General features: G+C 35.0%; 1 protein-coding gene and 1 long non-coding RNA gene across 2 annotated transcripts in view; one reads left to right on the top strand and one right to left on the bottom strand.

The window, feature by feature from the left end:
- The window catches only part of LOC126883910 (uncharacterized), a 132,748-nt gene that overhangs the window by 34,017 nt on the left and 70,852 nt on the right, over positions 1–27,879 (bottom strand). The window lies entirely within an intron of this gene.
- LOC126883911 (uncharacterized) lies at positions 16,456–18,538 on the top strand. Its single transcript, XR_007697751.1, has 2 exons — positions 16,456–16,853; positions 17,513–18,538. It is a non-coding gene; the product is annotated as an uncharacterized LOC126883911 (long non-coding RNA).

Raw genomic sequence — 27,879 nt, 5'->3', positions numbered from 1 at the left:
ATACGAACCCTGCGATATTTCGCGAAATGAACATCAGAGTGCCAGTGTGTGCTTTTTTTCTGGGGATGAGTACCACCCCCTTCTCGAGTGTGAAAAAATATAGGTCCAAATAAGTCCGTAAGTGGATAAACTAATTAAATTCCTTGTAACTTTTGTTTTTAGATGGTTTTTCGCAAATAAATCAAAAAGTAAGTATTTGATCGAAAAACTATTCCTAGCAAATATAAAGCTTATAAAACAGTAAAAAAAATGATGTATGTATGAAGTCTGGACACACAATAAAAACAGAGTTGGAGCTAATCAAAAGTTGGTTCTTATTCGTCAAATTCCAAATCGACTAGTTCAACGTAAAATGTCCAAAAAATAACGCACTTTTCGGGGAAAACCCGCCACAAATTTTTTAAAGAGTTTAAAAAAAGTTTTATTTTTGTTATATAAAAAGTATCTATTCTATCACCATCAGCATCAAAAGTAGACCGGGCAGTATCGTCGCCCCCGCTAGCGAAATTATTCCGATTCGATTTTTTTGCACAAACTTACTCAAAAAGAGGTCCTTATAACATATCCAAAGGGTGCCGGGCGGTGCATTGGTCGAAAAATTGTTTAAAAAATTTTTTTGAAACAAATTCACAAAAACAATTTTTTCATTTCGAACAATTTTTTTTAGATAACTTGTGTCATTCTGGGCAAAAAAGGTGTCTTGCCATTTTTGTTTAAAATTGATTGCTGTCGAGTTATATCCGATTAAAAATTTGAAAAATGCGAAAATGGCCATTTTTAAGTCTTAATAACTCGATTAAAAGTTATTATTATGAAATTAAAAAGTGAGCAGATCAAGTTTCAAACCCTTGCTTCAAGGTCCTTAAGAGATTTTTGTCATTATTTTATTACAAAGCTGTTATTTTTAATTATTAATAATTAGCGCTATAGTCCCGGATTTATCGTCGCCCCTGTTAGTGAAATTATTCCGATTCGATTTTTTTGCACAAACTTACTCAAAAAGAGGTCCTTATAACATATTCACAAGGTGCCGTGGTCGAAAAATTGTTTAAACAATTTTTTAAACAAATCCACAAAAATAATTTTTTCACTTTGAACAATTTTTTTTTAGATAATTTTGGACATTCTGAACAAAAAAGGTCTCTTGTTAATTTTCTCTAAAATTGATTGTTGTCGAGTTATACGCGATTTAAAACCTGAAAAATGCGAAAATGGCCATATAACTCGACAAAAATCAATTTTAGAGAAAAATCTCAAGATACCTTTTTTGCTCAGAATAACCCAACTTATCTAAAAAATCGTTCGTAATGAAAAAATTATTTTTGTGAATTTGTTTAAAAAATTGTTTAAGGTGATACAATAGCGATCAACAGGTAGCCAAAACGCGTTCCAAGATTGCGGCTGTAATTTTGAATATTTTTTCAAGATATTTGGCACACGTATCCGTAATATAATAAAGAATGGCGGTACAGAGCCCAATTTGAAAAATATATTAGGTAATATTTGAAAATTATTCTGTAATTAAATACAATATTAAAAAAACGAGCCTGTACCGCCATTAAGAAGAACAAAAAAATACACTTTCTTCAAATAAACTTTTTTATCCGATGCCTAGATTTTGTGTCATTTTGGAACTACTAAAATGTTTTATTTCATTAGTCCAAAACAAAATTTAAATTTTTTAATTCGACAAAATATTTCCACGCACAGGCTGTGGTCTGTATTAATTCGAGAACCAAGAGAGACAGCTCATTAACCGCCTTTCATTTTTTCTTAGAAAATAAACGATCTCTACACAAAGTACTTATAGGATAATACGCCGCCGTTATGAAATGATTGTAGGATGTTAAAATGACGAAGGATGTTTTACCCGGAAATCCGAATTTTATATACTTTTGTTATATTTAATACCCTAATAGCACACGACGTCCTTTGGACGTCCAAAATAGGTCAATTTTTGGTCCTAACGTCCATGGACCATAAACGGACGTCCTTTGGACGTCCGACGCTGGACGTACTTCGGGTGTACTAAATATGTACGTCCTTTGGACGTCCGGCGTTGGACGTCCTTCAGGTGGACTAAATATGTACGTCCTTTGGACGTCCGGCGTTGGACGTCCTTCGGGTGGACTAAATATGTACGTCCTTCGGACGTCCGGTGATGGATGTCCTTCGGGTGGAATAAATATGAACGTCCTTTGGACGTCCGTACTCGGACGAAATACGGACCTTTTCCAATCGTCCATATTGGACATATTCTACCAATAAGGGGATTAAACAGCAAAATTATTTAATAAAATATTAACTTAATTATGTTAATAAAATAGTTTAAATGGAAAAGATTATAAATCATATTTAATTCAAAACTGTATATGTAGTTTAATATCTAATACATGTTTTTGTTTTTATGTAAAGTGTGAAAATCTGATCGGTAAATTATTCGTTATGTCCACTCTACATAACAATAAATTGAACAAGAAATTGACTAAGTTATTCAAGGCCAAATTTGACGAGTACAAAATGTATGATTTGTAAAAGAAAATGAAGGAATTTGATGAAATAGAACAATTGGATATGTTTTATTTTGTCAAATTTCTTTATTTTCTGTTTATTCACGGCAAAATTGGAAGTAGAATTGTGTTTTGTATAAGCCAAATTTGACCTTGAATAACTTGTCGTCAATTTCTTGTTCAATTATTGTTGATGTAAAGTGGACTTTATAATGTTTTATTATTCCCGTTACCAAGATGATAGAAGTTTGGTGGTTAATTCTAATAAGCAAAAATATAATTTTTATCAATGTATCCTTACTACAGATGAATATTGAGAGCATCTTTTTGAAGTTGAGCGTACGTGTGCCCAAAATAGGTCCAGTTTTAGTCCTAATGCGGATGGACTATAAATGAACGTCCTTCGGACGTCCGACGTTGGACGTACTTACGTGTTGAATAAATATGAACGTCCTTTGGACGTCCATTGGACGTCCGTGCTCGGACGTCCGTTGGACATTGACATCGATCCGTGAGCGTCATCTGCAAAGAAGAAAATCACAAGCCAGGACAACCAATCCAAATAGTGAGTGTTTCAAACTTTTGTGTTGTGTTGTCAAAAGTTTATTTAATTATTTATGTTTTTCCTTACATACTTACATATTTTTTCAAGCTTTTTGGTATATTTTTCATATTTTTTACTATATTTCGATAAAAAAATTCTTCGCAGTTTTATCCTAATCAACATCATCATCATTCTATCCAAAAAGGCAAATCGCCAAAATCGCAATTTTATCATAATATGATATGTATATTTGCATTTTACCACATTTTTTCGATGTTTTGAAACATTTTTGTATATCTTTTGTGTATCTATCTATATTTTGTATATCACCCCTCCTCGGGGTGAAACTCACCCCCCAAATTCACATACTAATTTGTAAGTACACATACTTTGTAAGTATGGAATAAAGGTTGCTTAATATTAATCAGTTTATCGAAGTCCGGACTTATTTTGAACGTTTTTCACCCCAGAGAAAGAGTGAAACTCACCCCAGGGCAATAGCACACATTGGCACAATATCACTTTTTTTCTTTGGCATGTTAGCTATGCGTATGCCAAATGTCATGTCAATCCTTTAAAATTTACAGCAAAAACCATCAAAGAATGTAGTAATACTTGTTTTCATGAAGTCGGTGATAGAGTTTGACAAATCTTTATGGTTGTTAAATATCTTTTAATTTGTGTATTCGATTTTTAAAGGTAGGTACTATATACGTCCATTTGGCACAATAAAAAATAACCTTCGACCGGTACATATTGCTTGTATCGATGCTCGGTGCATTGTTCAGTCATAAATTTTACCTGTCCCTATAGCGTCGGCCGTCGGGTCCTATTGTAAATTATTATAATAATAGTCCGTCTCGGTATTTTATTATTTCTGTCATAAGTATCTCTGTGGAAATGCAAATGCTGCTTGTAACATCCCAAAAACCAGCTCTACTATTAATTGTACTCGTATAAATAAGTGTATAATATGTACCTACCTACTTATTTATTGTATTCATTTATAGACCTGGATCCCGCGTAAAAAAAAAAGTTGATTAACAGCAAGCTGAAAATTTGTTAATAGCTTCACGGTGTCTAGTCGGACAAACTTTGATGTACGGGAATACTGGAACCGGGGAAGTTTTAATTGTGGAACAGGTTAAAAACTTGGAACATCAGACTACCGAAAACGTTCCATGTATTTTGTCGGACAGAACTTCCAATTGATTTGTTACCATTTCATTAAACTCTTATGCAAAAATCAGACTGCGTACCAGTCTACTTTTATTCTCTTAATATTTTTACTTAAAAAAAGTGTACTACAATCATCTCGCTAAACTTAATATAACTGTTTTCGAGATAAACCCATTTTAAATCTGCGATATAACATAATTTTTTGCATAATATTGTAGTTAAATCCGAAAAATCAACTTAAAACCATAATAATAATTGTGCCAATTCTCATTTATGTCATTTATATTTTTGGAGATTTTTATGGTTTATAAGTTATTTTTCGAGTTTAGCGAGACGAATGTAGTATATATTTTTTAAGTAATAATATTAAGAGAATAAAAGTTTTGATTCGAAAAGTATATGTAATGTAGAGTTCCCTCAGCGATGTGATATAATATTATTACAGTATAGCTCCCCGTGCATGACAAGCTTATGGAGGTAGCCCATATAGCCTAGGCTATAATATTATTAAAAAAATCACTTAGATGGGACAATGGCTTTAGGAAATTCGAGACATCAAAAATGGCCCATTTTTAAGGTGGTGCGTTAATTTCTTGGAGAAATGTAATTATAATTTAATGTAAATAATCTAATATCCAATAATTGTAAATTAATATAAGATGTAATATAAGTTCCTTAAAAAATATATTTTTTATTTCCCACAATACATTCTCCACAGGTATAAATATCGTCTCTAGACGTCCACCGAACGTCCTCCCAGGACGTTAGATGGATGATCGGCAGCAATACATTGGACCAAACTGGGACGTCCTATGAAGGCCCAATTGACGTCCACCGAACGTCCCTTCGGACGTTAGGTGGACCTCCATTGGGCGTTTGGCAACGTGGAATTTGGACCAAAATTGGACGTCCTGTTAAGGTCCAATTCACGTCCCCTAAGACGTCCGATTAAGATCCAATTTACTCCGATTAAGGTCCAATTTACGTCCAATTAAGGTCCCATTTACGTCCGATTAAGGTCCAATTTACGTCCGATTAAAGTCCAATTTACGTCCGATTAAGGTTCAATTTACGTCCGATTAAGGTCCAATTTACGTCCGATTAAGGTGCAATTTACGTCCGATTAAGGTCCAATTTACGTCCGATTAGGGTCCAATTTACGTCCCCTAGGACGTCCGATTAAGGTCCAATTTACGTCCGATTAAGATCCAATATATGTCCCCTCGGACATTAGATGGACGTCCAATGGACGTTCGGTAGCGCGACATTTGGACCAAAATAGGACGTATAAAGGACGTTCCTCGGACGAAAACGGACGTCCAATGGACGTCCCTAAAGTCCGTGAAGGACGTCCATTGGACGTCCTTGTGCTATTAGGGTAGGTACCTACCTATAATTCTGGTGATTTTTTAAATCCTCTATTGTTAAGAGAATTTACACCTTTAGCCAAAGTTTTACGATTTTCTAACGGAAATTAACAAGTTATTTTAAATACGCACCAATTATCGATGTTGAAAGGAGTTTTTCAAGTTATAAAAATATTTTGTCTGATCAAAGAATATGTTTCCTCGTAAAGAATTTGGAAAAACACATTGTAGTGAATTATAATCGAAGATATATTTATAGTGATATTGTTGTTTTATTTTAAATAGGTAACTATTGGTAGCAGTTTTTGTAAAAACTGTGAATAAATTGCATATATAAAAAATGATTTTATTTGAAAAATAATAAATAAGATTACTAAATAAGACAGAAAATTTGTGGTTTCCCGAAATGCGCATTTTTTGAATTTTTGTGCATATCTTGCGCATATTTCGTAATTTTTTACCGCATATATATGCGAATATTTCATCAAAATTGATCGCATATAAATCCGCTCCCTAGTCATTGTATTCTGTTGGCTGATTCCAATGATTTGAGCCGCCGTACGACACGTTGGGACCAATGGGAGTGAAGATACGTAACTAATACCTATCAAGAGGTTTACTCAAACTTCTTTTCTGTACTTATACCTACCACTCGGTATAAGTACAAAAAAGAAGTTTGTGTAAACCTTTGCACAACTGTGTAAATACTAAAGAAAAATCTAAAATATTAAAAAAAAATAGTAGAATCCGTTAATCCGTTAATGAGCATAATTTTCTATATCCCTAACTTTTGACGAGCAGTTTAGCTTAAATGGGGAAAAGCGGTAAGCTTAGACCAAACACCAGTAGGAGGCATTCAATTAATTGAGGAAAAAAATTAAATGGATAACAATATTCATTTCAGTTATAGAAAAGGCATTGCCCCGCTAGAATGGTTGAAATCGCAAGTAACAATTAATAGTCCTACAAAAAAGACAGGCGCTTGAAAGTGATAAGACCATTGAACAATAAGCCTGCGAACTGCCTTTTAAACACATTCTTAAAAATAATCCATAACACAATTAAAAAAAGGTTTGTTAAGAAATTCTTTTATAGACTTCAGAAATTCAACAACTTCTCCTGATTATGTTTAAAAAACGTACGGAATGCACTAAATGAAAAAAAGAAGAAAAAGATTTATCATACCGTTATACTCTAATATATTCTTACGTTGAATATTTGATGCTTCCCTGTAGAGTATAAAACGGACAGTTGTGTTTTTCCCGTGAGCTGCCTTGTTTAGTCTTCTTTGTCGTTCTATTCGTTAAATCCTATCCTCTCAAGTCACAGCGTCAGAAAGCAGTGGGTATATGCAGTGAACGGGAGGCCTATGTCGAGCAGTGAACGTTGGGGCCCTTTCGCGTTTATCATATGTAGAGAAGTCGCTTGTCAAAACCTGGACGTATGTAATCGTATTCTATTTGTTAAATACTCTCATCTAATATGTCATACCATGTGTGTTAATCCATTTTATTTCTACAATTTTAAAGTGTTATTACATGCCGTCATTTTTATTTGTCTACACCATCTTATTCTGCCAGTTAAATCCCATCATTTCAGACGCTGTACGTCACGATTGAACCAATAGAACCTTAGATACAAGACTAAGGCCCTTTTGACATGATGCTGTAATTGATTTTCATACGTCATTGTATTATATTGGTCAAATCCAGTTATTTTAGGTGCTGTACGCCACGATTGGACCAATAGGAGCGAAGATACGTAAATAAGGCCCTTTTGACATATTGCTGTATTTGATTTTTCTGTGTCATTGTATTCTGTTCATTAAACCCTACCATTTGAGCTGCTGTACGTCACAATTGGACCAATAGGACTAGATATACATAACTAGGGCCCTTTTGACTTGTTGCTGTATTTGATTTTTCTGTGTCATTGTATTTTATTTGTCAAGTCCTATTATTTGAGATGCCGTACGTCACGATTGGTCTTATAGGACCGAAGATACGCGACTAAGGCCCTTTTGACATGAGGTTGTATTTGATTTTTCTCTCATTGTATTCTGTTTGTCAAATCCTATCATTTGAGGTGCTATACATCACGATTGGACCAACAGGACCGAAGATACATAACTAAGGCCCTTTTGACATATTGCTTGTTTGATTTTTCTGTGTCATTGTCTTCTATGATGTCTAAGGCATATCTCTGATATGCCCTATTTTTAAATTGGACTTCGTAAGTCCTATGTTTTCACCCACAAGCTTTTATTTGACACCTTATTTGTCATTCTACCCGGTATAATGGCGGAGGAGTTATATTGGCGGTCGTACGGACCGACAGAAAGAGTACCCAGCTCAAATATCTCACCTTTAGTACCATCCTTGGATTATAAGCTTTCATTTGACACCTCATTTATTATTATAGCTGGTATAATGATAGAGGAGTTACATTCGCGGTCGGACGGACCCACCGACAGACCGCCTAGGTCAAATATCTCACCTTTAGTACCATCCTTGTATTACCAGCTTACATTTGACACCTTATTTGTCATTCTACCTGGTATAATGACGGAGAAGTTATATTCGCGGTCGTACGGACCGACAGAAAGATTTTCTAGGCCAAATATCTCACTTTTAGTACCATCCTTGGATTATAAGCTTTCATTTGACACCTTATTTATCATTCTACTTGGTATAAAGACGCAGAAGTTATAGTCGCGGTCGTACGGACCGGCGGAAAGACAGCTTAGGTCAAATCGCTCACCTGTAGTACCATCATTGGATTATCAGCTTTCATTTGACACCTCATTTGTCATTCTACTTGGTATAAAGACGCAGAAGTTATAGTCGCGGTCGTACGGACCGGCGGAAAGACAGCCTAGGTCAAATCGCTCACCTGTAGTACTATCATTGGATTATCAGCTTTCATTTGACACCTCATTTGTCATTCTACCTGGTATAACGACGGAGGGGTTATATGCGCGGTCGTACGGACCGACGGAAAGACAGCCTGGGTCAAATATCTCACCTTTAGTACCATCCTTGGAATATAAGCTTTCATTTGACACCTCATTTATTATTATGGCTGGTATAATGATAGAGGAGTTACATTCGCGGTCGGACGGACCCACCGACAGACCGCCTAGGTCAAATATCTCACCTTTAGTACCATCCTTGTATTACCAGCTTACATTTGACACCTTATTTGTCATTCTACCTGGTATAATGACGGAGAAGTTATATTCGCGGTCGTACGGACCGACAGAAAGATTGTCTAGGCCAAATATCTCACTTTTAGTACCATCCTTGGATTATAAGCTTTCATTTGACACCTTATTTATCATTCTACTTGGTATAAAGACGCAGAAGTTATAGTCGCGGTCGTACGGACCGGCGGAAAGACAGCTTAGGTCAAATCGCTCACCTGTAGTACCATCATTGGATTATCAGCTTTCATTTGACACCTCATTTGTCATTCTACTTGGTATAAAGACGCAGAAGTTATAGTCGCGGTCGTACGGACCGGCGGAAAGAGAGCCTAGGTCAAATCGCTCACCTGTAGTACTATCATTGGATTATCAGCTTTCATTTGACACCTCATTTGTCATTCTACCTGGTATAACGACGGAGGGGTTATATGCGCGGTCGTACGGACCGACGGAAAGACAGCCTGGGTCAAATATCTCACATTTAGTACCATCCTTGGAATATAAGCTTTCATTTGACACCTCATTTGTCATTCTACCTGGTATAATGACGGAGAAGTTATATTCGCGGTCGTACGGACCGACAGAAAGATTGCCTAGGCCAAATATCTCACCTTTAGTACCATCCTTGGATTATAAGCTTTCATTTGACACCTCATTTATCATTCTACCTGGTATAATGATTGAGGAGTTATACTCGCGGTCGGACGGACCGACGGACAGACCATGTAGGTCAAATATTTCACCTTTAGTACCATCCTTGGAATATCAGCCTTCATTTGACACCTCATTTCTCATTCTACATGGTATAATGACGGAGGAGTTATATTCCCGGTCGTACGGACCGTCGGAAAGACAGCCTAGGTCAAATATCTCACCTTTATTACCATCCTTGGAATATAAGCTTTCATTTGACACCTCATTTGTCATTCTACCTGGTATAATGATGGAGGAGTTATATTGGCGGTCGGAGGGACCGGCGCACAGATCGCCTAAGTTAAATATCTCACCTTTAGTACCATCCTTGTATTATAAGCTTTCTTTTGACACCTCATTTGTCATTCTACCTGGTATAATGACGGAGGAGTTATATTCGCGGTCGGAGGGACCGACGGAAAGACAGCCTAGGTCAAATATCTCACCTTTAGTACCATCCTAGGATTATCAGCTTTCATTTAACACCTCATTTGTCATTCTACCTGGTATAATGACGGATAAGTTATATTCGCGGTCGGAGGGACCGAGTCACAGACCGCCTAAGTCAAATATCTCACCTTTAGTACCATCCTTGTATTATAAGCTTTCTTTTCACACCTCATTTGTCATTCTACCTGGTATAATGACGGAGGAGTTATATTTGCGGTCGGAGGGACCGACGGAAAGACAGCCTAGGTCAAATATCTCACCGTTAGTACCATCCTTGGATTATATGCTTTCATTTGACACCTCATTTGTCATTCTACCTGGTATAATGATGGAGGAGTTATATTCGCGGTCGTAAAGACCGACGGACAGACCGCCAAGGTCAAATATCTCACCTTTAGTACCATCCTTGGATTATCAGCTTTCATTTGATACCTCATTTGTCATTCTAGCTGGTATATTGACGGAGGAGTTGTGGTTACAGACAGACGGACGTGGATAATACAAAGTTTTCACATTTTTTCAAAATTGGGTGAAAACAATAAAACATGATGCCAGACTGATTTCTTTATGAAAATAATATATACATTCTCAAATTGTCTATTTTTCGTTGTGAATAATATTGTATTCAACAGTGATGCCAAATTTCTGATGCCAAAATGATTGATAATGAAAGTGGGATATACGTTTTCATGTATATAACGGCAGCGACAAAACGGTAAAACACTGAACTAAATGTATATAATATTTTCACTGTACGATCATTTTGGACTCAAACATTTTATGGAATAAACTTATATAACTTAGTAAGAGGTAAACAAGGAAAGCTGATATATTAAAGTAACATCAAGGAATCAAATCTCTAACTACCGAGCTGATTAGACTTCTGGTAGCAAGTACAGGAATAAAGTTATTAAGGTAGTGTAAAGTGGCATCGATATACAGATGCCACTTTGCGAGACGATGCCAAATCGATGGTAAATGCATAATGTATCGATGCCAAATTGATAGTAGGATGTATATATATATATATATATATATATATATATATATATATATATATATATATATATATATCTGTGAGAGAGACTAAAGTAAATAGTAGTGTATAAAAGTTATAACCATGTATACGCCACTGTATTCAAACGATATACCTGTTACAGACATTGATAGTGGCGTTGAAAGTATAAGACAAGTATTCAGAAATCTCGAATGGCAGTCTGAACACGAGCAAATATATGGAGGAAAGTTATTTGACGATGAGGAATATCAATACCTCATTAAAGAAAAAGAGCTGTATAGAAATGGATGGAAAATTTGTGATCTTTTCTTGAAGAAAAAAATATGTCTTTATGGATCATGGACTTGACTCGTTTTTGGGTAGAGTAAAAGATCATATCCCATCAGTCTTATAAGATTCTAATTAAAAATGAATAACCATTTTCAATTTCGTTGCAAAACGAAAATACAGCCGAACCATATTCCAGTCCAATCAGAGAGTGCTGCAAGCACCTCTACCGGTTTCGAAACTTATTAGTCTCTCATCAGGAGGCACATATGCTGCTCTCCCTGATCCAACCAAAACAAACCCCAGCGTGCAGTCCCGAATTGCAACGAACGAAATGGCATAGATGCCCTAGCAGCAACTGCTAGCAAAAGACTAAGTTTTCACTCTAATGGCATATAACATATCCCACCAGAATGAAAACAATGGGAACCTTCTCTGGTTACACCTCCGAGGCTTCTACAATTTGCAAGCCATACGGATGCTGAGACTAAGGAAGATGAGGGAATTCTACAATTTACAATTCACGTCACATCTGCTCAGCGCGGTAAACTTCCAACGAGACTGGTTCCCTTCATACTCCACACAGAGTAAATGTAAATCAAAAATGACTAACCATTTTCAATTTCATTGCAAAACGAAAATACAGCCGAACCATATTCCAGTCCAATTAGAGAGTGCTGCAAGCACCTCTACCGGTTTCGAAACTTATTAGTCTTTTATCAGGAGGCACATATGCTGCTCTCCCTGATCCAACCAAAACAAACCCCAGCGTGCAGTCCCGAATTGCAACGTTCCCATTGTTTTCATTCTGGTGGGATATGTTATATGCCATTAGAGTGAAAACTTAGTCTTAAGATTCTAATTCTGATAACACTGAAGATACTGATTTCGACATTGATCTGAATATTCCAAAATCTGATAATAATTCTGAAGCTTCAAGTAAACAAAAAAAGAAAAGTTAGAAAGTAGGAATATATTTGTAAATCTAGGTTATTTATTATAAGTTGAAAAAAGTTTCTACTATTAATTGTTTTTTATTAAAGGACAATATACTTTCTCGAAGTAAAATTAATTTTTGTGTTTCGCAAGAGGAAATTGGGTAATCATAATTACCAATATGTAAATGTGTTTATGTGGTATCCTATCCATTTTTTGCTAGCGGACAATGTAATGTAAATTGGATATAAATTTCATCTGCTGCTTTGGTTTGAACAAGGGGGACTGCAAAGATATCATTTTTAGTAATACCGTTATCGTTAACCAACTCATATATAATGTTAGATCGCTGCTGGTATCTTACTTGTAGCAGCTGAGGATAACATACAATGTCTTTTACTATTCCACTTACAGGCATAGTATAACCAACACTTTTATTTTCCAATACAAAGTAATCTTTGCTCACGTTAAGATCTTTATGCCCCCGAATCGTGATTATACACACGCTGTGAAAATCTGCAGGCTGACAAATATAGAATTGTGATTGTGGTTCTGAGACGATGTCATCATCATTACAGGTTTGGGATGTGAGGTAGTGTTGGTTGAACTTGTTTAAAGGCATATTTAGCACTGAATAATATTTAACATGTGTTGCTTATTTATGCAATAATTCCACCTTCCCGCAGTTCCTCAATTATTGAAATAATTTCATTGCTGTGGCCGTTATTACCCGCTTGTTGAGATGCCACAAGTAACATTAATCTCTTAACCAGTTTATTGTAATTATTGAAGTATTTGTAGTCAACTGATTTTGTTGTATAATCCATCATAGTCATTTTTCCACCTAGTTTGGATTTCATTCCGCGTGTTAGTACTCCTGTTAATAATGATGATGATACGGAGCCAGATCTAGGACGTGAAGGGCTATTCAGAACGGGTCTGACAATGTATAAATATTTGTCTAGTATATCGTTTGGAAATCTACGAACTGCTAAATCCCCTCTATTATCTCTACGGTAAGCATTGGTCTTCCTAATAATATCAACAAAATTATTAACATCTTCTGTTTTATATGTAATGGGATTTTTTAAAAATAGTAATTCATATAGACCCGGTGTTCCGGGGTACTTTACTCCTTTTATTTTTATATCGGCCCCATCAAAAACAACTTCTGAATCACCGATATAAAATTTTGCTTCTCGAGGATTGTGAAAGATTCCCAAGACGTGATCATATTTGTTTTCTGAATCACGCAACATACCTTCAATATAATTTCTTGGAAGCGGTGATGCAAAGTTTTCCAAATACTCACGCAAAAGATTAGGATTGTTTACTGCCTGATAATATTCTGAAACAGTATCATCTATAAATTGATCTATAAATTCATCTTGACGCGTTCTGTCAGGTAAATCACCTTCTCTATTTCTTGATTCATATGTTGTTTCATTTGTGATAAACTGAGTTGGCTCCAGACGGGTGCTATCTAATTGAGATCTATCTTGCGGTGACAAAAATGTTAATCGTCTAAACGTTGTTGGATCTCTTTTAATGGGAGTTAATTTAGAAGTGGGAATGGGACTATCTGAGATTTCTTTTTTAATAGAAGGCTGCTTAAACGCAGTAACCAATTCTTTGATAGGCTTTGTAAGAGGAGCATAGCTTTTTTCCAGTTCAATTTGAGAAGTAGTCATACCACTTTTTAAACGTTTATATTTTTCTTTTAAGGCTTTTCTACCTTTAAGTAGTTGTTTAGTAAGCTGAAGATCCATTGTGACTAAGACCATATTAGGTGACTATATGCTTATATATGCATCAAAGCCTTTTCGATACCGACCTGATGACAATAAGCAATCTTTATCGATTGTTAAAAAACCAAAGTTATCCTTCCAACAGTGGGAACACATATCTTTAAAATCTTGAAAGGACATATCAATATTTACATGATCGTCGTATATATGTTTGAAATTTCTCAGATCTTGTTTGAAAATTATTAGGAAATTTGCATTATCTCTAATTAGTTGTTTGGGAATTGCTGAATAGGTTTGGCACAAATAAAAAGAGTCTGTAGATCTATGGCGGCCAGAAGAATTAATAAGAATTATATTATGGAATTATCCTTTATAGCTTCGGGAGCGATGATATCTTCTGCATTGTTATATTCCTCATAACCTATTTCTTTTATAGGGCTAATTAAATTTCGCAAATAAGTATATTTTGGTTGATGTAAACTTTTAGAATACACATAAATATTTTCAAACCTTAACCCATTAGGGTGATCAATTAAAGATAACATGGCATTGGTTTTCCCTGAGCCACTGGATCCAACAATAAGCCCTCTTTTCGAATCCCCACCAAACAAGCACCCATGTTTTCCTATTTTAAGTTTATCTGTGTTATCATGATCTTGAATAGGCAAGCGACTTTTTTGCTGAACGATCTTTATTAGAATACTCTCAATTGGCTACTGAACGTATAAATAGAGTGCATGATGCATATAAACAGCATAATGGCCAAGCGTTCGAAGGTAAAAACACGTCAACGACTAGGAAAGGGAATAGTCAACCGTCTAATTAACAAACTTTCATTCGAAGCACATTTACCTGGATATAGATTTTGCGGACCTGGTACGCGGTTGCAGGAAAGATTAGAGCGAGGAGATAAAGGTGTTAATGTCTTAGACACAGCTTGTAAGGAGCACGATATTGAATATTCGCAACATAAAAATTTAAGTGAAAGACACGAAGCAGATAAAGTTTTAGAGAATAAAGCGTGGGAACGGGTAAAATCCAAAGACGCGAAGCTAGGTGAAAAGGTAGCAGCTTGGTTTGTAACAACAGCAATGAAAGGTAAACGTAAACTGGGTATGGGTCTTTCGAACAAGTCAAAAAAGGGAGGTGCGATGAAAAAAAAGAAGCGGATTATTCGAGTTCCCAAGAAAGGTGGTTTTTTACCTTTTTTATTACCCTTACTAGTGGCATTGGGCGCTGTTGGGGGAGGTGCAGCATCAATTGCAAGCGCAGTGAATAAAGCTAAAGTGGATCGTCAACAACTGGCAGAACAGCAAAGACATAACTTGGCTATGGAGCAAAATTCAAAAATGGGCAAAGGATTTTATTTGCGACCGTATAAAGGATATGGGGTAAAAAAACGTAAAAATAAATGTAAAAAGGGAGTGGGGTTTTACTTGAAACCGTATTCAAAAAACTACCAGTAAAATTACCACAAAAGAGTATGACCAACATTGATATTATGAAGTATGCAAAAATCCTACGCATTCCTTACTATCGCGGTGTCTTTATGCGTGATGCTTTACCAAAAACAATAAGATCGTGTGAATCTGGAGTTGTAAACTTAGATTGTTCAAGTGGTGAAGGTACTCATTGGACTGCATATATAAAACAAAAGAACACTGTTGTTTATTACAATAGTTACGGCAATTTACCCCCACCTGAAGAACTTGTGAAGTATTTTCAAAGCAAAGGTGATGTGCTTATTAAGTACAATTATGATGCTAATCAAAAATTCAACTCTTACCAAGGCGGACAATTTTGTTTGAAATTTTTATATAGCTACTATAAATAAAACAATTGCTTCATTTGTAGGTTAACCATTAGACATGTCGCTCACATTTACTTTAAGTGGAACGTCTTCCGTTCTAGTGGCTGATTTTAACCCACCAATATACAGAGAGAGTCTGTAATTTGGAATAAATTGAATATCTCAAATACTAATTGTTTTTTTGGAAAATGCCCAGACCCGTCGATTAGTATTTCAAATTGTGGTTTTTGACATACAATAATAATGTATACAGGGTGTCCCAATTTAGAGATATGACGTCGTTGTTGATTTTCTTAAATGGCAACACTGTCATTTTGATAGCTATTTTGATAGGGTGTGTAAAGTTATACACAACTGTAAAATATCAAATTTTAATTCTTTACCATTTACAAGATAATAGAAAATAACAAAGTTATGCCTGTAGTTTGGAATAAATTCAATAATTAAAATACTGATTGTTTTTTTGAAAAACACCCAGACCCGTCGATTAGTATTTCAAATTGTCATTTTTGACATACAATAATAATGTATACAGGGTGTCCCAATTTAGAGATATGACGTCATCGTTGATTTTTTTAAATGGCAACACTGTCATTTTGATAGCTATTTTGATAGGGTGTGTAAAGTTATACACAACTGCAAAATTTCAAATTTTTATTCCTTACCATTTACAAGATAATAAAAAATATCAAAGTTTATAACATTCCGTTAACTTCGAATCATTTTTATTGTTATGCGATTTAAATTTTAATAATGTTCTGTTATTAAATTCTACTTGAAACAATTACTAATAAATATTTCGTCTTTCACTGACGTCATCACAAACCTATAGATTAGCAGACCTGTACGTTTTGTACCTTGTGTACTCCTGGCGGTAAACCCATGAACCGTATTGTGACATGGTCGGCGTAGAACGGAAAATAAGATATCACTTTTGGTCGGAGCCTTCAACCGAATAAGTACCTAGTGGCAGATAACCTATCCACGTAAAAGTGGCGAATATTTCATTCTTGTTTCAAGTCATAGTATTATTTTGAAAATAAATTATCCAAGTTTATTACGTATGTGTTTAGTGGGCTGAAGAAACGAGGTTGGAGGTTCGCAGCAGTGATTTGTGGTTTATCTGGTAAATAATTTTTTGTTTTTATACGCTACTATAACGCCATATTTGCTTTTTGTCTTATTTGACGTCAAAAAAAAAAAATTACTATTAAATCTTGCAGTGAGCTTATTAATTCAGGCTGGTATCTTTTAACTATTTCATTGTCTGGAATATCCACTAAGAGGGAAAGTATTTTGTCATAAATCTTAAAAAAATTATCTCTCTTAATTTGTGGGGTTATGTTACATCACATATTACCCAATTCCAATTTTATATATTATAATCATGAAGTTCTGAAACATAGTAAATTCCGTACATCATATCCACCGATCCTGTTCCGATATTTGGTATTTTCATAAATTCTTACACTACTTTGGCATTATTCCATATCATTTAATAACTATACTATTTTTTATGAGAAGCTATTTCCAAAATAAATATATTCAGCATTTAAATTTTAGACTTACTTGTCTACATATTATCGAGTCAAGGCCATTTTATATGCCAATCTTATGACAAGGTCACCAAACAGTCTAGTGGAAGATTGTTTTTTCCTTTCTAATGAGATAGCTTTTTCTGATTCTTCTTTATTCTAAATAAAAACTTCCTGATTTTTTTTTCTTTCTCTGACTTTTCCCTACATTATTACAAGGAAGTAAAACCAGGATTCTATTTGTTTTTAGCCACTGGGGAAAATCTTTTAACTACTCCTACCACCTGAGAAGGACCGCTTTTCGACCAAGTCACCTAGGGGACAAGTACTAGAGGAACATGTAATTTTTGTTCTTCATTATCCTGCATTTTGGAGAATTGCCGTGTTACGGTTGACTGCGTAGCACCATTCTGTGCTTAAGACTTTACTGAGAAGTAGTACGGAAAACTTGTGGGGACAATATCAGGTCAATTGGGTTTGTTTCGGGAACTTTTTATATTTAACAGTGCAATAGTTATCTACCTATACCAGTACACTTATACACTTATTTTTTTTATAATATCCAGAACATTTAAGTAATTAACATACACATAGTTCAATAGCGCTCCCACACCTGTATGTCTCTTTGTAAAAGAGGATAATTTGGGCCCAAATAACCTTTTCCCATACAGTAGTTCCTTACATTTATTTTTTATTAATATTATTAGACTTGTTTCCCATATTTTGCATATAACTATATATATATTTTAATATTATTAGCTTGTTTCTTGTAATTTAAATTCCCAATCTGTTTGCTTAACTTAAATTCATTTGTTATTAAATTAAATTCAATCCCTAATCCCTATCCCTTCAGGATAGCTATTAGTTTTACTTGGTCATTATTAAAAACCACGAGTCAGAAAAAGGATCTTTATCATCCAGGACTGCGTTGGTTCAGTTAGGTGTTGCCTATTCAACTCATTGAGTTATATATATTTGTATGGTTCATCCTAGGTAGGTATTTTAGTATTGATTTCTTGTAGTATTTAACGTTGCTGTACGTATTACAATCGTACAATTATTTGGTGAAGGTTGTTGTTTAACCTTAGTGTAAGTTGGGGGTACGCTCCATATAAGAGCTACCCCAGTACTAATGTAATTATAGTTGTATACTCATATTCAGATAAGTAGTTAAGTCAAATTGTCATTTTAGAGTTACATAGGTTGTATTTTTTCTAACTCAGAGGTTGTCAATAATCTAGGTAGTTATATTTTAATAAATATTTATTTGTTTGTATATCAATTATTTTTTTTTCCCATTTTTTGAATTTAATAATTTAATATATTGAATAATTTACAGCAGTGTAAGATACCTGGAAGTTTGGTCCATTCCAACTTCTGGCGCCCATAATTCAGTCTATTTTATTTATCTTCTATATTCTTCTATTTTTATTATATTATTATATTTATCTAATTTATTTTCTGAACATATATTTTTATCTTAAGATTTCCCTTTTCTAGTCATCATCTCTCTTTAGGTTGAGCTACTGTTCTTCGACAGGCATGCAAATGAGCCATACCCATCCTTGAGTGTCAAGCTGTTCTTTTGCATCTCTTGCTAGCCAATTCTATTTAGTTTGCCTCTGTCTCCCCATACTTCTATTATCAGTTCCTCACCCACTTACCCATTTCACCTTAGCATTCTAGTTCTACAAATACTACTGCAAAGTAGTATTTTTGTTACATCGGCAGCCCAACTTGGTGCCAACCTTTTATAGGTTCTAAGACAGTAGTTCTTTTAGTTCATTTTTTTTCTTTTATTTATATTATTCCCTTCTGATATCTTTTTATACATTCTGTTCTGATTTATTTTGTCTTTAACTATTTACTAATACTAAACAGGTACACTGTCACTGCTGTATCTATTAATTAGTTGAGATTTTGAAAGCTCGTTTATAGTTTTGTTATACAGCTTACATTCTGGGTTGAATTTGAAACGAAGTATAAGTAACTAACATATATTAGATTATATTATTTTACTCTTTCAGCCAGTGTTGTATTTGTACGTACAGTAATCGTTAATACTTACATATTTTTTTTCTAGTACAAGTATAATAACTATTTTTTTTCCAATATTTAGGTACTATATTTACTTGATTATACCTTATTTACTTTATTTATTTGATACATATATTTTGCTGGCCATTTTTGATTTTGTTGGTGTGTTGCTAATATTTTCTCCGAACTTATATATTTTGTGTACAAATTTAAGTATATTTCGTATTTCTGACCTTTGGATTGCTTGTCAATAATTTTTGTTTCAACATGTGTGCTTTTAAAGTTGAACATCTTCTGGTGGACGAATTGGACTATGAGTTAAAAATTAGGGACATAGTAACAGAGGAGTCGGCAACAGTCGATAGAAAACGCAATCTTTTGCGGGGTGCTTTGAAGCAAGAAGCAGGCAATAGGAGTTTCACTCAACTTTCAGCTGTACATATCCCTTTTGAGGACCAACGGAAAGGAATATCCGAAACGTTGGATAGCTTGTCTAAGAAAATAGAGAAGTTTAGGGGAACTGTACAAGACACTGAATATGCTCGATTAATATCTCGTCTAACTCATATTTCTGGCCGTGTACACTTGTTACATTGTACTACGGAAGAGCAGGAACCTTTTAAAAAGTCTGTTTCTCTTAAAATCCTTACATTGGAGGGTGAGCTTGATTCTAAGGTTAACCCCATAGCCACATCTACTCCTAATGCTCCAGTAAGTGTCGTTCCTAGTTTCACATACTCCAAACCCGTTCAAGTACACAAATGGGGTGTTTCATTTTCAGGTGAAAAACAGCACACGGATGTGATTTCATTTTTAGAAAAGGTTGAGTGTCTTCGTGTATCTAGAGGGGTCTCCGAGGAAAATTTGTTTGCGGCTTCAGCCGAATTGTTTACCGGTCCTGCTTTCACCTGGTTCATGAATAATAGGGGTAATTTGTCTTGCTGGTCTGATCTCGTTCGCAAGTTGAGGTCAGATTTTCTTCCTTACTCATACCAGGATGATCTCTTGGATGAAATCAAAAACCGTAAGCAGAAACCAGGAGAGTCTGTCACTATGTTCATTAATACTATATTAGGCATGTGTAGCCGTTTAGATACTCCTTTATCTGATTTGTCCAAAATAAAAATCATCTTAAAATGTTTATTGCCTTTTTACCATCAACAGTTAGCTCTTATGGACATCCAGAGTATTGATGATCTCACTGTAAAGTGCAAACGTTTGGAGGAAACGTTATCCTGGTCTTCTCAGCCTTCATCTTCATCTCGACCCTCTTCTAATTCCTCTTCTCAGCCAACTTCCTATAGACAACGTTCTTGGCAAAATAAGGGCCATGAACATAATGTTTCTGTTTTTAGTTCTGTTGTTTGCTGGAATTGTCACCAGTCTAATCATAAGTTCAATGATTGTGGTATCCCACAAACTCGTATTTTCTGCCACGGTTGCGGTAGGGAAAATACTCTCAAAAGAAATTGTTTTAAGTGTTCGGGAAACGAAATGTCGGAGGTCCGTCCCCTGAGCGTTTCTCCGTCCAACACCCAATCAGGGAATCAAACCCCATCAGAAAACGAGACCGCTGGCCCAAGCACACCCAGCAACTCAAACCCATCTTCCAGTCGGAAAGGGAAGAGAGTATCATTCAAGAAACAAGCACACACCACCAATCAAAATCAGTCCAGAAATTAACTTTGAGTCAGGATACGTTGAATTCGCAGGATTCACATGATTACGAACCCACAAATTCTTCTTTAATGAGTAGTGTTAAGTATAATAATGTTTTTGATAGTGAAGTAGTTCCATATAACGGTTGTAGCCAACCAAATATTTTAGATTTAGATATTAATTCTTTATTGGTTAGGAAACAAAATGATAATAGGCCATATTTACCTATCCAAATTTTAGGACAATCGTGTTTAGCTTTATTAGATAGTGGCTCTAATATTTCGTTGATAGGAGCACATTCATTAAATTTATTGAAAAATGCTAATATTCCCATTATGCCCATTTCATCCTTGCAAGTATCTACAGCAGATGGTACAGTTCAGTCTATTACAGGCAAACTACAAATTGAAATCACAGTGGCAAATTTATGTAGGCAAATTACATTTTATGTTATTCCTTCTGTACAGAATTCTATAATTTTAGGTATGGACTTTTTCAATGCTTTTAATAGCACTTTAAGTTGTTCTGATTTTTCTTTTTCCATATCTGAATTCAATCTGTCTACCCTTAGTGCTATACATGATTTTTCCAGTTTATCTAGTTCTGAACAAAGGCAATTGGAGAATATGATCTCTCAGTTTACTACTATTTCTTCAAATGACAAACTAGGCCGTACTTCATTAATATCTCACACTATTGAGGTGGGAAATCCTACTCCTTTCAGATTATATCAGTATCCCATACCTCAAGCCTGGCAGGCAGATTTAGAAAAAGAAGTAGATTCGATGCTTGCTTTAAATATCATAGAACATTCAACGTCGTCCTATTGTTCCCCACTCTGGTTAACAAAGAAGAAGGATGGATCCTTCAGGATCTGCTTTGATGGTCGAAAACTAAACAGTATCACCACTAACAGGGATGCTTATCCAATTCCCCGAATTGATGTGATTTTGAGCAAACTTCAGAATGCCAAATACATCTCTTCGATAGATTTGTCTAAGGCCTTCTTACAGATCCCATTGAGTGAAGAGAGCAAGAAATAAACTGCTTTCGCTGTCAGTGGTAAAGGATTATTCCAGTTTGTCACCATGCCTTTTGGTCTTGTTTCTGCTCCTCAGACAATGTGTCGTCTGATGGATTTAGTCATTGGTCCACAGTTAGAGCCCTATGTTTTCTATTATTTGGACGATATTTTAGTAGTCACTCCCGATTTTTCCCTTCATATGGAAATTTTGGATAAATTGTTTTTACGTCTTAAGGAAGCTAATCTAACAATTAATCTGGATAAGTGTCAGTTTTGTCGCCCTAGTTTTAAGTTTTTGGGTTATGTTGTTGATAATCAGGGTCTAAGGACTGATCCTGAGAAAATAGTTGCTATTAAGAATTTTACTATACCTAAGACCACCACCCAAGTCCGTAGGATATTGGGAATGTGTGGATATTACCGCCGGTTTGTACCTTCGTACTCTACCTTGTTATCACCTCTTACGGATCTTTTGAAGAACAGGAAAAAGGGGCAGACCATTACCTGGACTCCTGAGGCTGATAAAGCTTTTAGGCGCGTTAAAGAGGCTTTAACTAGCGCACCAGTCATGATGTCACCTAATTTTAATGAACATTTTTATTTGATGACTGATTGCTCTAATACTGCTTCTGGTGGCGTATTGTTCCAGTTGAAAGATGGCTCGGAACATCCCATAGCTTATACGAGTAAGAAATTGAATAAGGCCCAGAAAAACTATTCCACCACTGAGAAAGAACTCTTAGCTATCATACATGGGTTGGAAGCATTTCGTTATTATTTAGAGGGCCGTAATTTCACCATAATTACGGACCACAGTTCCTTGGTATGGCTTCATAGTATGAAAAACCCATCTCAGAGACTTTCCCGATGGATATGCAAACTGGCTGCCTATTCCTATAAGATTGTTCATCGAAAGGCCAACGGGGTAGTGGTTGCTGATGCTCTTTCCCGTGTTCATGATCTTAATGTATTAGATTTGTCCACCTTAACTCCTGACGAGTGGTATCAGAATATGATTGATAGGGTTACTCAAGACCCACAAAATTATCCTGATTTTAAGGTAGAGAACAATATACTGTACAAACATATCTTAAGTCCTATAGAGGCCTTATCCAATATGTCAGATTGGAAAATAGTTGTACCTACGCCAAATAGGGAGAACATATTACGTATGTTTCATGATGAAGTTACTGCTGGACATTTTGGTTTTTATAAAACTTTTCATCGTATTGCCGAATTATATTATTGGCCTGGCATGCGCAAGTCTATCAAAAAGTATATTTCTAAGTGTTTAGTTTGTGCGACTTGTAAACCCAGTAATTTACCACAAGCTGGACTCATGGGTTCCTTTAGGAACATTAATTTTCCTTGGCAGATGATCTCGTTGGATCTCATTGGACCCTATCCTCGTAGTTATAAGGGTAATACTTACTGCTTGGTAGTTGTGGATTATTTCACCAAATTTCCTGTAGTTTGTCCTCTTCGTCAGGCCACAACTCCAGCAATTTTGAAACATTTAGAGGAACAAGTCTTTTTGTTGTTTGGTGTTCCCCAAATTGTGTCATGTGACAATGGTCCTCAGTTTGTTTCGAAGGCTTTTAAAGACCTTCTAACTAAATATAAGGTTCAGAAGACCTTCTATAATGCTGCCTACCATCCTCAAGCCAATCATACTGAGAGAGTGAATCGCAGTATTGTCACAGTCCTAAGGTCCTATACATTCCCAGATCACAGAGCTTGGGATCAATATATCCATTCCATAGCTCAAGCCATAAGGACCTCTGTCCATGAGGTTACCCAATGTTCTCCTGCATATCTCAATTTTGGTAGAAATGTTGCTTTATCTGGTGACTATTTTGGTGCAATTTCAGACACTTCCACAAATCTACCTCAGATATCCGATAACCTTCATCGCTTAGATGATCTCCAGACTCTACCTCAAATTTTTTCTGACATTCGCAAGAAGTTAAAAACTTCCTATCTAAGGAACCAGCAGCAGTATAACTTGAGGAAAAGAGATCTGCGATTCTTCGTTGGAGATAGAGTGTTGAAGCGAAACTTTGTGAAGTCCAATAAGGGTGATGCTATTTCGGCAAAATTTTGCCAGAAATATATTCCTTGTACGGTCGTGAAGGTAATATCTCCGTTAGTTTATGAATTGAAGGACAATGCGACTAACAAACGAATTGGACAATTTCACGTAAAGGATTTACTGCCTGATAACACCAGGGATGAAGTTGATTCGTCATCTTCGGAAGAAGATTAACTCTATAGGGTTTTTAGAGCTAACCTCTTCCTCTATTTGTCTTTAGCTCAATCCTTATTATGATTTGATATTTTAGTTTAATATTTTATTCACCAGATAGAGCAGGTACAATTTTTATCTTTTGGCATTGTTGTTAGATGACTTCCAATTTATGAATCATTAGGTTAATTATTTATGTAGTACTCTTATGCATGAGCTTATCAATTTTTTTTTCATTATTAATGTTGCACTTTAATTATTATGAATCAACATTTTTAATTACTAACCCTGTCAGTTGAATCATCTAGTTAATAAGAACCTACTTGTATTTTTTAGTATGTGCACATCACCCCTTAGCATAGGAGGGATGTTGATTATTGTATATTTAAGTATATATTTGAATATGTAGGCTCATACAAGTACGTTGGTTTAATATTCATATTTATTATGGAACTATGGAACTAACAATATTATACACTACCTACTTATCTTAGGTTGTATGTTGTATTTTTGATATTTGATTACATCCTATTTTTTTTATATATCTTTTATCTTGTTATTGGATTTGCCATATTGGAAAGATGTTGTGGTTTTTAATTTGATATTGGTTTACTTTATCCACATTTGTCACGGATATCTTTGTAATCATTTATATCGTTATGCCCTACACTGTATGATTCTGTAATTAGGTTGGAATTTTGATGTATGTATGGATTTCTTCTTATGAACTAGTCTGCCAATGCTTTGTCAATGCTAGCTAATGAATCCGTGGGTTCGAAGTTCAGCAACTGGCCATTGCTATACGACTTCGTAATCTGTGTTTTCATGGCAGAGTACAGCAGAAGTCTATTCGTCATCACATAGTGTATTTAGTCCAATTATTCCATTTACCTTTTTATAGGTTGATAGGGAAGTTTACTTAGTTTATATTTTATCTCCTATTTCATAGTATGTTAAACCTTGACCGTTGATGGTAAATATTCTAGTGTACACGTATTTATCAATCAATGCTTTGTTTTTCCCTATACATCGTAGGTTTATTTAATTCAGTATTGAGGGTGTTTCGACAAATTAATTGTTTCTTTTTATTTCATTCCCTCTTCTTTCCTGAGGCATTAGTTTTGTCATTTAGATTCAGGGATATTTCCTGGATAATTCTATGTATGCGAGAGCGCATAAATCTACAGTTTTATTCAAAATTGGTTGCTCGTTCTCGTTATATTTTTTTTTCTATCATGTATCATGGTGTCATAGCCCTTGTCAGTTCACCATTTAGATTTTATTATTACAATTGGTACGTTATCTGTATCTCTTATTCCCATGCATCTATTGTAGCTACATGCTATAGCTAGTGAACAACAACACGTACCAATTTTTGTTAGTCAACGACTTACTTTAGTCGATAGACCTAATTTAATTTATCTAGTATTAGTGAGAATTGGTACACAAATCTTCCTGATCGTTCTTCTTTGGATATGCTCTTATAAATCTGGTGTCCATTGATAGTCTGATTTTGGATAAAGCGTCCGAGTCCTCACTTATTTTGTTTATTTAGTTGTATAGGCTCGTATACCAGTTGTGGTTGTACATAGGCCTAATTAATTTATGTGATTTAGTATTGGTTGATTTAGTATTGGTGCGAATTGGTCCATAAATCTTCCTGGTCGTCCTTCTATGGATATGCTTTATGAATCTGGTGTCCATTGATAGTCCGACTTTGGATTAAGTGTCCGATTCCACATTTATTTTGATTAATGAGTTTTGGATAACTTTGATATGCTTACTATTTGTATTATTTGGCACTGGTGAGAATTGTTCCATAAATATTCCTGATTGTTCTTCTCTGGATATGCTATTATGAATCTGGTGTCCATTGGTAGTTCAATTTTGGATTAAGTGTTCGATTCTTCACTGATTTTAGTTTTGATTTCTTTTGTCATACTTTAGTATATTTACTTGTGTTATGGTGCGAATTGGCTCATACCTTGGCCTGGTTGTTCGTCCTTGGATATACCCTCTATAAATTTGATGTCCATGGATAGTTCAATTTTGGATTTAGTGCCAGTTCGACATTTATTTGTCATTATGAACTTTAGTATATTATTTAGCTTATGTTTAGGCTTTCAGACAAAATGTCGATGACATTTTAATATGACTTCAAGTCATCTTTTGCGATTCATAGTTTTGGTGTAGTGATCATCCTTCTTTCCCTTGATCCTTAATTTGTGGTTACTCATAGTCTTGCGGATCACCGTAGAATGATAGATTATTACCACTTAGTTATGATAATTTGAATGTAAAAAAAAATGTTTGCTTAAAAATTTTTTTTTCTCCCAGTAGGAGGGGATTATAACATTCCGTTAACTTCTAATCATTTTTATTGTTATGCGATTTAAATTTTAATAATGTTCTGTTATTAAATTCTACTTGAAACAATTACTAATAAATATTTCGTCTTTCACTGACGTCATCACAAACCTATAGATTAGCAGACCTGTACGTTTTGTACCTTGTGTACTCCTGGCGGTAAACCCATGAACCGTATTGTGACATGGTCGGCGTAGAACGGAAAATAAGATATCACTTTTGGTCGGAGCCTTCAACCGAATAAGTACCTAGTGGCAGATAACCTATCCACGTAAAAGTGGCGAATATTTCATTCTTGTTTCAAGTCATAGTATTATTTTGAAAATAAATTATCCAAGTTTATTACGTATGTGTTTAGTGGGCTGAAGAAACGAGGTTGGAGGTTCGCAGCAGTGATTTGTGGTTTATCTGGTAAATAATTTTTTGTTTTTATACGCTACTATAACGCCATATTTGCTTTTTGTCTTATTTGACGTCAAAAAAAAAAAAATTACTATTAAATCTTGCAGTGAGCTTATTAATTCAGGCTGGTATCTTTTAACTATTTCATTGTCTGGAATATTCACTAAGAGGGAAAGTATTTTGTCATAAATCTTAAAAAAATTATCTCTCTTAATTTGTGGGGTTATGTTACATCACATATTACCCAATTCCAATTTTATATATTATAATCATGAAGTTCTGAAACATAGTAAATTCCGTACATCATATCCACCGATCCTGTTCCGATATTTGGTATTTTCATAAATTCTTACACTACTTTGGCATTATTCCATATCATTTAATAACTATACTATTTTTTATGAGAAGCTATTTCCAAAATAAATATATTCAGCATTTAAATTTTAGACTTACTTGTCTACATATTATCGAGTCAAGGCCATTTTATATGCCAATCTTATGACAAGGTCACCAAACAGTCTAGTGGAAGATTGTTTTTTCCTTTCTAATGAGATAGCTTTTTCTGATTCTTCTTTATTCTAAATAAAAACTTCCTGATTTTTTTTCTTTCTCTGACTTTTCCCTACATTATTACAAGGAAGTAAAACCAGGATTCTATTTGTTTTTAGCCACTGGGGAAAATCTTTTAACTACTCCTACCACCTGAGAAGGACCGCTTTTCGACCAAGTCACCTAGGGGACAAGTACTAGAGGAACATGTAATTTTTGTTCTTCATTATCCTGCATTTTGGAGAATTGCCGTGTTACGGTTGACTGCGTAGCACCATTCTGTGCTTAAGACTTTACTGAGAAGTAGTACGGAAAACTTGTGGGGACAATATCA

This window comes from Diabrotica virgifera, chromosome 4 (assembly GCF_917563875.1).
Source record: "Diabrotica virgifera virgifera chromosome 4, PGI_DIABVI_V3a".
Taxonomy (NCBI): domain Eukaryota; kingdom Metazoa; phylum Arthropoda; class Insecta; order Coleoptera; family Chrysomelidae; genus Diabrotica; species Diabrotica virgifera.
This window is presented reverse-complemented; position numbering and strand designations above follow the sequence as displayed.